This window comes from Peromyscus leucopus, unplaced genomic scaffold, assembly GCF_004664715.2.
Source record: "Peromyscus leucopus breed LL Stock unplaced genomic scaffold, UCI_PerLeu_2.1 scaffold_520, whole genome shotgun sequence".
Lineage (NCBI taxonomy): Eukaryota > Metazoa > Chordata > Mammalia > Rodentia > Cricetidae > Peromyscus > Peromyscus leucopus.
In genome coordinates, this window is record NW_023505421.1 from 55,519 (window position 1) to 68,813 (window position 13,295).

The 13,295-nt window shown below is 46.3% G+C and overlaps 1 pseudogene; it reads right to left on the minus strand.

Moving 5' to 3' along the window:
• Positions 1-2,289: 2,289 nt before the first annotated feature.
• LOC114701359 lies at positions 2,290-12,884 on the minus strand (annotated as a pseudogene).
• Between the last annotated feature and the right edge of the window lie 411 nt (positions 12,885-13,295).

A 13,295-nucleotide genomic window follows, 5' to 3' on the forward strand; every position in this document is an offset into this window, starting at 1 on the left:
CCGCAGTTTCAAATTCCTTTGTAACTCCTCCAGTGTTGAATACTCCTTGACTTCAAACGCCAAAACCTGCATTATACAAGAGAAGCTCATGAATATGCGGAGATTTGTCAGAGGATAATACCCATTCAGTTGCTTTTGCATCTGCAATAGTACTAAATTATACCTTTTGTGTTTCCGTTTGTACTTTTGTTTCAGACAGTACACTAATCATTTTCTCTTTGCACTTCTTCCACTTGAGTCCACATCTACTTGGAGTTTTCTGAAGAATCAGGTACTCCTAAACGATAATCAGTATGGTAATGCAGAGCTTACTCTGCACGCACAGTCCTGTTCTAAAGGAACCATAACCCACAAGCATTTTCCTGCTCAAAGAATGTTCTCAGGCTGGAGCAGTAAGAGAGTTATGTGGTGTCTTTACAAGGTGGATGAACAATGTTCTGCTGAACACAGTGTAAGGATCAGTAACAACCAAGTGTTCCCTTTAAATCTGGACTGGACAGCTACCAGAGTGGGTTATTTAAACTCTCAATAAGTAAATAAAAAGCTGTTTAAAGCCGTTATTTAAACTAGTTATTTAAGCTCAACCTCTGCTTAGATAACGACTCCACACAACCGGAATAACAGGATCCACCTCCTGTGAAGCTGGGACAGTGAATGAAGGAGCATGGAACACCACACCACACAGTAACAGCAACCATTGTATCACCAAGCCGCCAGAATGGGGCCATCAGGCACACACACCTTCTGCCCACCCAGAAATGCACCTGCACATTCCCGACCTAGTACACAATCTGATAAACAATTTTAACAGAGAAATCCATGTAAAATGACATTTTAGAGAAGCTATAAAAAATTATTTCTCTGAACTAGTGCAGTTGTAGTCATGAGAACAAATACACGTCAGTAATTCATGACTCTGTCTGAATAATGACTGTAAACACAGCATTTATCCTAATGTGCCGAGCCGGTCACAGACAACCAGAGTCTTAGGCAAATGTGAGCAAGGAACCTTGTACCCATTTTTGTCATCTAGAATGTTATCTCAAGGACCAACGTTCATAGATACATACAGACTGCCTCAGAATCTGTGGGTCCTTGCTAGTCCACTGCAGGCTAAAAGCTAATCTGCCTTCTTTCTCTGTCTATGCAAGAACCCAGCGTGGACCTGGTTAAGCAAATGTCAAAGGAGGTTCGGGTACAAACCCACCTTGGAAAAACTTGGGGCTGTTATTCTGCAAAGCTTTAAGATCACAGGCTGCTCCTGTTAAATCTGTTTTAAATAAAATCTTCCGTAACTGTGCCTGACCCATTCTGACAGTTAAGACTTACTAAGTGATCTGTAGCTCTTTTAAGTTAAAACATAATAAGCAGGTTTCCTTGTCTAGCTCCTCATAGAACAGCTGGGGGCTTTGGGTTGAGAGCTTGAAGCCTGAAGATGACGGCTTTGAAAGCAGCTGCTGAGACAAGCCAGTGGAAAGAAGTCGGGAGAGGTGCAGGCTGACAGTCCTAAGCACCCTGCTTCTACAGAGGCTGGCTCTCCGCTGTAAGGGACCAGCCTTCCTACACCAGGACACAACGCTAAAGGGCCAGGGCGCACTTTCAAGTGCCTGCAAGTTAGAATTCTGCAGACTACTCACAAACAGACTCCCTGCTGTGCTGAGCCATGGAAAAATTAATATGTACGAGCTTTTAGTGCTCATTTATACAGTTGCAGGTTATCATTAATATAAACAAATACACGTCACGGGACTTTTTTCAAAAACTGGTGCTGGTGCTGGGGAGAGCGCAGAGGTTAAGAGCACTCAGTGCTCTTTCAGAGGACCTGGTTGATTGATTCTCAGTACCCAAATGGCAGCTAATAGCTGCCTGGACTCCCGTTCCAAGGGATGCTACACCCTCTTCTGCTTCCTCAGGCACTGCACATACATGGTCCACAGGCAAAACACCCATACACATAAAAAAAAATACAAATGAATATTTTTTTAAACTACTGCTTTAAGTGGCATAATATTTATAACATAATAAATATTTATAATTTTATACTTGCTTTGCAAGTTTGTGGCTGTTGTAGAACTAGATATTCATTCTTACGAAGAACTAGGGGGTTGGCTAGAGAAATGACTCAGGGGTTAAGAGCATGGCTCCTCTTGCAGAGGACCTGGTTCCATTCCAGCTCCCACATGGCAGCTCACAGCCATCTGCAATTTCAGTCCCAGGGAATCCAACACCTTCTTCTGGCCTCTGTGAGCACCAGGCACACAAGTGGTGCACAGACAAGCATGCAGACAGAATGCCCATACACATAAAACAAATAAATAAAAATTAAAGAACTTAAAAGAAAATCACACCGATGTACCACTTAGCAGGGTAATGGGTAAAGCAGAAACACCATACTTCCTCTCCCCGACTGCTATAAAACACACTTAGAGATGCCCGGCTTGGCAGAAGGGAGTGGACACATAGTGTACATCAGTTTTCTGGCACCTTGATGCTGCTCCTGTCTCCTTGCAGTAGGAGCAGTATTGTTCTGCCGCGAACATCAGTCTTCCTGTCAGCCTTAACTCCGAAGTCCACTTCTCCACGGTCTTGACGTATCTAGTCCTTGCTCTCATGTGATCTAAATGCAAGAGAGTCATCCACAACCCGTCATCCACAGCCGGGCTTTCCGGCCAGGACACTTCTCCCTGATGCTCGAAGTCTCTGGTTGGCTGAGGACATGTCGGAGATTCTCTTGAATCCAGAGAACAGCTCGTGAATCATGGCTCTGACAAAAGCTTTCTGGCTTCTTCAAGTACCTTCTCCTTCACGGTAGCACACTGAGCCCTGTCAGATGTTCGGAGCTAACCGAGACGCCGGGTAGATACAAAGGGTAACCAGCTGGTAAATGGAACACCAGCTCTAAGGGCACATCCTCGCCCACAAGTCCTTCAGCTGTTGTGTGAATTCTAAATACAGCCCCATCTGTCTCTGGAAGACATCCAAAAATAATTATTAGCTGTACATAATTCAATCTCAATGGAATACTGATCAGTTAAAATTTCCCTTTAAATCTCAATGTATTCTCATGGGGAAATTGAGTTATTTATGGAGAGACATACAATGCAAAGAAAGCCATGACTTACAGGTCCTTTCCCCAGTCACAAACACACAGGAACAGCACCACGCAAACCTACTTGCAATTTACACTCTTTATCAACTGTTTCTATTAAGTTATCAAGAAAGTAGTTCTGATTCATTTCCTTCTAGCCACATTTCACTGGTAATTATGAAAATCATGAATCAACTCTTAGAGGTGTTCAATGTGTACAGAAAATATGAGAGAAGTCCACTCGAAGTTACTTATAGTAAGTCCCATGGAGCCCTGGGTGTGGCGCGGTTATGAGAAACTGGTGGCTGACGTGATACCGAAAGGGAGTGGACACACTCTTCTGACTCAAATGCACTCCTTCAAGTGTACTGTGAAGGCAGCAAGACGAACCGAAACAGCGGAGACTCCCACCTTAGCCTCTGGGGCTCCCTGAGAAGGAGGAAGACACCTGGGAGAGGAGATGAAAGATTCTGCTCTCTTTCAGATTTGCTCGGCTTCACCACTCTGATGTGTTCCACATCACTTCACCCACTTTCCAAAAAGTTGGTAAAGTGTCAGGCTAATTCATTCTGCAGGGGGCAGAAGTGCCCAGATCAGAGAGTGGAGAAGGGAGCTGGGTCCAGATGCGTGGCTGTGAGGTGAGCCTGCCTCTCTGCCTTTTTCCCATGTGCCCTTGTTCTATTTCTCAGCACAGAAGCGGCCAGACCCTTCACAGCCTCAGCTATGGAGACCTGAACCCATCCCCATTTTAAAGACCCTAACAGAACATTAAAATCATGTCTTAGCCATCTGATACCAATAGCATACAAAGCCATTGTTACACAGATTCATACAGGACCATGCACATCTGTTACAGCTTTTTGTTAATGGATGCAAATACCAGTTACAAGAAACTACTGTGCTCAGACATCATCCAGAATCACAGCCAATAACCATTCCAAAGATCATATAATCTTTTCTTTTACATATTTAATGTATATACTATTTAAAAAAAAACTTCTAAACCTAACAGCATATATGCTTTCTGAAACCTATCACACTCTTCAAATCTCTTTGTTGTGGTGAATATATTGTGTCCCCAATATATTGTGCACCCTAATAAAGCTTATCTGAGTATCAGAGGAAAAAGCCAGCTATTATATCAAACATAGAAGTCACACACACCTTTAATCCTAGCATTCAAGAGGCAGAGATTCATCCAGATTCTGTGAGTTCAAGGCCACACTGGGAACAGAGGCAGGTGTGGTGGTACATACTTAAATTCCAACACTACTTAACCATAAAGGTCTGGAGGTCTGTACAGACAGACAGGGAGTGACAGAGCTGGGCAAGAAGAGGAAATGATGTAGCTGGGCAGAGAGAGGAAGTGAGATGCAGAACAGAAAGGTATATAGGTGTGGGTGTACAGAAGTAGGTCTCTCTGGAGGCTGAGAGTTGGTGAGTGAGGCTGGCTGTGGCTTGTCCTATGTCTGACTCTCATTTTCTCACCCCGTATGTGGTTCCAGGTTTTTACTAATAAGACCGTCCATCCTACCCTTTGTTCCTCTTTCCTTTCTTCTCCTACTGTTAATTATACTGTTACCATTGCATGCGTGTGTAGGTCAGAGAACAACTCAGGTCTTCAGTTTTGTCTGGGAGGATTCTGGGATTGAACTTGGGATTGTCAGACCCATATGCAAGCACCTCTGCCCAGTGACCCATCTCACCAGCTCCAAGGCTCTCTCTTCTTGCACTGGGTTCATCTTTTTAAAGACATATTTTACTGTCAAAATAGGCTCCCAGATATCAGGTCAGTGAGTATCTTTTGCTGTGTAGGGCTGTTATGGACCTGCAAACAACACAGGGTCACCGGACTGAACAAACTCATCAGCAATGACCCCGCAAACCTGGATTCTCTCTCAAGGAGGGGGCAGAATCTTTAAAGGTCTTCATTCATTTGTCACTCAACAAGCAGCCATGGGGCACATGTCCACCCCCACACGCTGTGCTGTTGGGGAAACAATGGGTAAGACACAGATCTGTCACAGTGGCTCAGTCCAGTGTTGGAAAACATGACATGAAGGGCAGACAGATCTCCCAGACTTGTATACCTGCAGAGCCTTCACTTAGAGATACATGAATATAACATTTCCTTTTTCTTTCTTTTTATTTTTTCAGGATTTTTGTTTTGTTTTTGTTTGCTTTGTGGTTTTGTTTGTTTATTTATTTGTTTTGTTTTGTTTTTAAGACAGGGTCTCTCTAAATTGTCCTGGCTAGCCGGGAGCTCACTATGTGGACAGGCTGCCTCCCAAGTGCTGGGATTAAAGGCATGAGCCACCACACCCAGTTTTAAGCATGTGTGCATGTGTATGTGTGTTGAAAGATAGTCCCCCATGGTCTCTCTCAGTGTCAGTGGGATATTGCTACCTTTGCTCAAACAGCCTTGGAAGTTAGAAAGGCTTTCCTCTGGGTCAAAAAGCAGGTGTTTTCTGACCAGCACAATAAAGACAGCATATTCTTTTAAGACAATGAGAAAAATTCTAGAACTTTCATAAACTGGAAGGGTTATTTTTTATTAAATGTATTTACCAGATGCACAGAAACATTACATTTCCACACATTTTTGTGGTGTTTACCATGGTATTTTGGTACCTTTAAGGCTTAAATCAAGGTCAATGTACTGACTGTGGGGTCCTTAGGTTCAGTGTCCCTGAGCTGTGACAAGGACCCATGGCCTGCAGCTGTGCACACACACACACCTGCTCACTACCTCGTGCATTACAGTTGGGATGTAAAATGCACGCCACTGGCTCGTCTGTTTGCACACTTGGTCCCCAGTGGGTGCTGCTGTTTTGGAAGGTTGTGGAACTTTAGGAAGGTGGGCCCTGCTGGAGGAAGTGGGTCTCTGTGGCAAGGGCCTTGAAGCTTCTCTTCTGGCCCACGTCCTGTGTAATCTCTGCTCCCACTGCCACGCTTCCCCACCATGAGCCAGAATAAACCCTTGTTCTCTGCCATTTTCTTCTGTGGTATCTGCTCACAGTACACCACTAGATGCAGAACCAGGAGAATCTATGCACACATGCTGGGTGTGCAGTGAGCAGTACTGTCTACAGCCACTAGAGGGTGCTGTCTCCTCACTGCTGCAGCCAGGGGCGCTGCCCCGGCCCGGAAGCTGCAGCTGCTCATCCCTTGGCTCAATGGACCTTTTTTTACCTTATTGCTCCCTCCTTCTTCTCTCTGAGAAAGAAGTGTCTTTCTTCCACAGCCAATCCTACCACCCTCCCTGTTTTGTTCTAATCACTCTAGCTTCTTGTGCATTTCCTAACCCTCCCTGCCTCTTTCCCTCACTTAGAAAATGTTCTAAAAAACAAACCCAAACACAGCAAAAAAAACCTAGTGTTGCTAATTCCACAAAAAGCTTCAGACCCATCTCTCTCTCCACCCCTTCATCATCAACCTCCATAAAATATAATTCTAACCACCAATTCCATTTTCTCATAAACCAGCCTCCCTCCCCGTGACTGCTTCCACTGTCACTCCTGACGCCATTTCTTTCTCAAGTGTTATTCTCAAACAGGACCTATGACCTCTAAAATGCTATGAAGAATGGGGAGAACTTAGTAGGTCTGGATTGCTTAAACTCTGCACATTCCCAAGCAAGGCCTGTCTTCAGGACTGGTCCATGGCTACCTATGGAAAGATGAGCCTGAATCCTTAGAACATTCCGCCTGATAAGTGTGTTTTGTATGCTTGGGGGCTTTGGTCCCAGATCTGCTGAATGATTTATGCTTAACCATGGGACTGTGGTGAATCTTCTTGTTCTAAGGTTGAAGTCAGCCATACAAGTGTGTGTGTGCCTATGAGAGCCCTGATAAAGACGACATCTTAGTGTCCCAAGCCACTAACATCGCTGCTCTTTGAGGCTTCCTTCTCAAACATTACTAATCAGCTCGTAACTGCTATTGTGCAGGAAAAGGTGCCCTCTCCCAGGTGACAACACTTCTCACAGACCATCATTCCATGCTGCTGTAAGAATTGGCATGCTTGTACAAGTCTACCCAAGGATCACATCCCCAGAAGCTTGCTCATGGATTCTCCTGTATTCTCTTCACTGATCCCCGCCCCACCCCCACCCACCTGCTAGTATATAACAAAATGGAACTGAGTTTAACAGACTTCCTAAGTCCTATAAGTCCTTGTAGCAAATCATTGAGTTTTTTCCACCACTGTACCCCTCTAACACTGATCTTATGATGTCCATCATACTCTGAACTTATTATGGTATTTTCAGATCCAAAATTATTATACTTAAACCAAATTAACTTTTTCTCCACCTTGAAGTACTCCAACTTTGTTTCTGAAGAGTAATATTGCCATCCCAAAATGGGTTTAATAAGAAACAAATTTTATGGTTATATTGGCCTTAAATCTATGCCATTGGCTTATAGCCATGTATCCACATGAGTGCAGAAGTCCTTGGACCTGTGGTACGCTAAGTAACAGACCTAAGAGTGTATGCACCCTGTTCCCCTGAACCTGTGAGTATAACTCCCCTGCATGCCAAAGGGCCTTTGCAGACATGAGTAAGGATGCTGGCGTGGGGAAATTGTCCTGAATTACTGAAAAACACCATCCTCGGTGTCCTTAAAATGGGGGAAGGGCGGATAGAGATGGAGATTTTATCAGGGAAGAAAGACACGGCTCCACTGGGACACGAAGCTCTGTTTAGGGTTTGGTAGTAAGGAAGGGAACCCTCAGTGATGCAGCACAGGTATACAGCAAGGAGGCTGAGAAAGGCCGGCAAGCCGACTCCCCAGGGGCTTGGACACAGCAAGGAGCATCACTTCCAACAACTTGATTCTGGACTTCTGACCTGAATGTCGGTGCCACGTGTGAGGACTGGCTGCAGCAGCCACGGGGCTACCGTGGTCCGGCTGCTCTGCTACAGGGGCGCCAGCTGCTCTGTTACAGGGGCGCCAGCTGCTCTGTTACAGGGGCGCCAGCACGGCCCAGCCCAGTGCACGGCAGGAAGCGAGGGGCAGCCAGGGCAAACGTGAGAGGTCAGGCAAATCTTTACCAAGTTTCCTTTCTCTTTCTGTTGGTCTCTGGTCCCAGTCAGCAAACGGTAGCAATGGGAACGGAGCACGCTAGTCCTCACTTCAGAAAACTGGGGAAGGAAACCCCTTCTTACACACTCAGAAGAAAATCAGCCGGGTGGTGGTAGCGCACGCCTTTAATCCCAGCACTCGGGAGGCAGAGCCAGGCGGATCTCTGTGAGTTCGAGGCCAGCCTGGGCTACCAAGTGAGTTCCAGGAAAGGCGCAAAGCTACACAGAGAAACCCTGTCTCGAAAAAAAAAAAAAAAAAAAAAAAAAAAAAAAAAAAAAAAAAAAGAAAAGAAAAAGAAAAACAGCTTTGATTCTTGATGCTAAGGAGTCACCATCTTGCTAGTTCCTCCCTGGCCAGTGTCTGCCCCACACACACACTGGAACTGCAGACTAACTGAGGCTGCACAAAATGGCACCATTTGCCCGAGAACCCGAGATGGCCTGAACAGACCCCATGTGTGATGTTTTTACCTGGTCTAAGCCTTCTTCAAGTTCATATCCACATTCACTATTTGTAGAAGTTACTCTGCCTTGAACAATATCGATGTTATAACTACAACCCAAACTGAAAGACACTCAAAGCTTACCCTTCCTAGCTCAGGCACATTTACAATACCAGAACTGAGGAGGCTGAGGCAGGAGGATCAAGAATTTGTGGCCAGAGTAGGCTACATAGGCAGGCTCTGTATTAAGACAATCAAACCTTAACCTTCCCTAAAGACACACGAAAGAAACCATGTTTCCAACACACCAAAGATGACAGAAGTCTGAACTACAGCAACTGAGTTAGACCCCAGATTCCACCCCAATTCTATTCCAGAAGTTTCTCTCTGCTTCACCGCCTACGACACATGAGAGATACACAGTCCCATCACAGTGACACTGGGAAAAGTAAGCAAAATACATGAGAAGGAGTTCTTCAGGGTTTACTTAGCACTCACCAAGAAACCATATACAAACCACAGCCAACTCATGTTCTCTGTACTTGCTTTCTGTTTTCCAATTTTTACATAGCCTCAAAGACTTCGCACACAAAAGCACTCCAAAGCCTCCTACACACTCTTCATACTTCAAGAGACCAGGATTTTCTTTGCTCCTGCTCCCAGGCACTCACCACAAATATGCATGCATAAATGCTTGTTTTATGCTTCAGCTAGATTTTCACATGGTTTAAATGTCCTTATAGAAGGAAAAAAACAACTAAAAAGAATGGAAGGTAAAGGTGGCACTCCCATCCTTTGGCAGTGAAGGTCAAGGCTGTGTGGGTTTTAGAGAGGTGAGTTCAACCCTGACAATCAGCAAATGACAACCGGATCAATGTGTTACTGTAACGATTTTGCAAGAGGGTGGAATCCAAGCTGAACATTGTGTTAAGGAAACACAAAAACCCACTTGGAAGCTATTGCGAGCCTGTTACGTGATGCTGGGTTCCTAGTCCTCTTATTTTGCAACCTTTAAGTCCGTGAGACTGTTTCCAAACTGCAACTCCATTAATAATGAACACTGATCACAGCAATGTGCTCTCCATGACTTCACCATGAAAGCGGACAATACCAGCTCCACCTGCATCAGAAGGGCCCTGGCACATGGTCTTAGGGTTTCTATTGCTGTGAAGAGACACCATGACCACAGCATTACAAAAGAAACATTCCATTGGGGTGGCTGGCTTACAGTTCAGAGATTCAGTCCATTATCATCATGGCAGGACATGGCAGTGTGCAGGCAGACATGGTGCTGGAGAGGTAGCTGCTACATGTTGATATGCAGGCAACAGGAAGTAGACTCTCACTGGACGCGCGCGCGCACACGCGCACACACACACACACACACACACACACACACACACACACACACACGAGACCTCAAAGCCCACCTCCACAATAACATACTTCCTCCAACAAAACCATACCTACTCAAAAAAGGTCACACCTCCAAACAGTGCCACTCCCTTGGGGGTCATTTTCTTTCAACCACCACACACATGCACACATGCACCACATGCACACATGCACCACACACATGCACACATGTGAACTCCTCCACCACCACCACCACTCAACTGTTTTGAGTATGAGCCGGATCCCACCCATACCTTTGTTCTGGATGCTCAAACTGTCCTTTCTCAACACATAGACCTTTTGCTAATAACTTTTCCCCCGCACCAGCCCCATCGCTACAGAGAAACGTGACACAGTGTCAAGCCCACCCCTGAGGAGCTTATTCTGATCATCAGTGATCTTCAATGAAAACTGGAGCTAAGAAAACCTCTCATCAAATCAGGAAGGTGTCAGGTGACCACATCAAACTTGGCACCTGGGCTACCACATGGGATGAAGAGGGGCAGAAAATCTCTGATTTGGTCAAGCCTCACTCTTTTCCCACAGCTAGGAATGTGGTGTTTACACCATTTGTACCCCTAAGAGATTGTAACACACAGTGCCTCTTCCTGCGAACTTCCTCTAACATCTGAGTGGCCAGAATGTGAATAGAGTCCCTCAGATTCTTAACAGAACTTAATCCCTACTAAACTGAACCCATTTGTTCAAGTCTTTTCAATTCAAGACCTTAAGAGCTGTTCCTTAGTCGGCCTGGGCCTTCCTGGACTGTCTTACAGAGAAATGCAGGCCTGCTGCATTATTCTCCGAATTCCACTGGAGGCAGGAGAAACTTATTTGGTGGAGGCCAGGAAAGAAATGATGGGGTACAAAGTTACACCCTCAACCCCAAACCGCCACTGACAGTGTGAGTGGAAGCCACACAACCTGCTACACTCGGTCTGCTTTGATAAAGCCCTCACCTTGCTCACAGTTCCCAGCTGTGAGCATCAAACATCCCGATTTCAATTGCCGAATTGTTCTACTCTCCAGTGAACCTTCTAGCAACAAAACGTCCTAAGTTGTTACACTGAATTCTTTTATAATTCAATTACTTATTGATGCCAGAACACTGAATTAAATTCATTAGGAGGCATGGCTTGAAAGTCATGCTCAATTTAACAGCAGATAAAGGGCCACAGTGTTCTCAACATTAAGAACCCCCCCCCTCTCTCTCTCTCTCAGCACTTACTTTTGGGGGTTTTCTCTGACCTAGCAACAGCATTTCATGGTTACCCATGAACTCATAATGCGAACCACCACCAATTTTTTTTTAAGATGTCATGGGACATCACAGGTTCACTTCCCCCAGATATTTACAATCCAGCCATGATACAAGAACTCAAAGACACTAGTGTCTTTAAATATCAGCCTCAGACAGAAGCAGTTCTCAATAAAGAGAACTGTGGAGGCAGAGGAGACGGTAACCAGTTAGGACTGCTACCCAATCAGAAGAGGGGGCAAATCCCTATGATTAAATCCTTTTATAGGGATTTTAAGGAAGTTTCAAAAAAGATGCAAGACAGGTCTAGACACTAAAAATGAAAGCAGCTTCATTTTTCCAGGAGGTTCCTAGTGCCTGGACCATCACAGAGCACCATGAACATTTGTAGATGGGTGCATGCAAGAAGGCATAAAAGAAAGGTGGCCACCTCCTAGGGGGTCGGTAACTTAACCATGCGGAAACCCGAAGCCCTCTTAATCATAGATAGAGCTTCCTTAGGTCTGGCACTTTTCACACCTTCTTCTTAGAGGTAAACCAGTTTATGGTCAGAAAGGCAGTTTCAATAGTAGTTGCATTGGAACCGGAGGAGGGTAGCGCCTACTGTCCTCAACTCCTAGATGACATATTTGACAGCTGAGCATCATCTGCATCAACACACTTTCCCAAAAGGGGAAATCTGGGGGCGCTGGAGATGGTTAAGAGCACTGGCTGTTCTTCCAGAGGCCGGAGTTCAGTTCCCAGCACCCATATAGCACAGCTCGCAACCCTCTCTTAACTCCCATCTCCTAAATGTCCTCTTCTGACCTCCTTATACGCATGGTCCACATATATAAGACAGGCAAAACACACATACACACACACACACACACACACACACACACACACACACAAATTAATTTACAAGTGTGTGTGGGGGGGTCCTTAATGGAAGTCAACAATGAAGTAAGTTTTCGTTAATTTTTTTTTAATAAGTAAAAAGCTTTACAGACCATAAGCTCCAGAGGAGAGGCCAGACGCCCTGCCTCTGTTAGAAGGGAAGAAGGCACCCATGAATACGGGCTGCATGGTTAACGAGTCCAGCAGAGTCTAGAATTGGCTGCCCCTTTTGAGCAGCCTGGAAACGTAAAAGTAAAATTATTTTTTAAAATTAAAAAAAAAAAATTTTAAGGCCATCAACTCTGGAGAATCCAAACATTCACCCACCCCAACAAGAGTTTGCTGATGGCCTTCCGGGTGGCTGGCACTGTTCCCGGGGCCCAGACAACCAAAGACAGCTGAGTGATGTCAAGGACGTAATGCACAAGTGCTTGTAGGAGGCACTGAGGATTTGGGGGCGCCGGGTTCCCATGAAGGGGCCGTTTAGTATCGGGGCGAGCCCAGAGTTGGCGGAGGGCGAATCCAGGGGAGGGCACTGCGAGCGCAGGCCGCGCCCCTCCACTCGGCTCCCACGCCGGCCCTCGGCCACGTGACTCCGGGTCCCCGCCGTGGCCGCGGGGTGGGAGACAGGGGATTCACCTGAACAGCTCAACATCTCCCACTCGTGAGGCCCGCAGAAAATCGCGGCCAGCGCCGACAGCTCCTGCCGCACCGCCTCCGCCATATCCGCGTGGCCAGCACCGAAGCCGCTTCCGCCGCCCCCGGGAGCAGAGCGAGCCCACGGCCACTGGGGGCGCCCCGGCCTCACGGCAGGGCTGGCGGCGGAGTGGGTGGGGCGGAGGGCTGGGGAGATGGGCGTGTTTGGGGGCGGGGCGAGTGCCCGGAAGCTCCGCCCAGGCCCCCCCTCTGCTCATTAATGCCTACGCTCCAGTTTTTGCCCCCCCGAGGACCACCCTGCCCACTTGCTGCTTTCCAGAGCTGGGGGAGATCGTCAAGTCCCAAGTTCTCTACAAGAGCACCCAGGCTGCAAACCCACCATGCTTCACCTATACTAGAGAGTCGAAGAAAACACAAATTTTCCACCCTCATATTGCTGCTAATGACCCTCATGGTCAGGGGATTCCGGAAAAAACATTGGTCATGGCC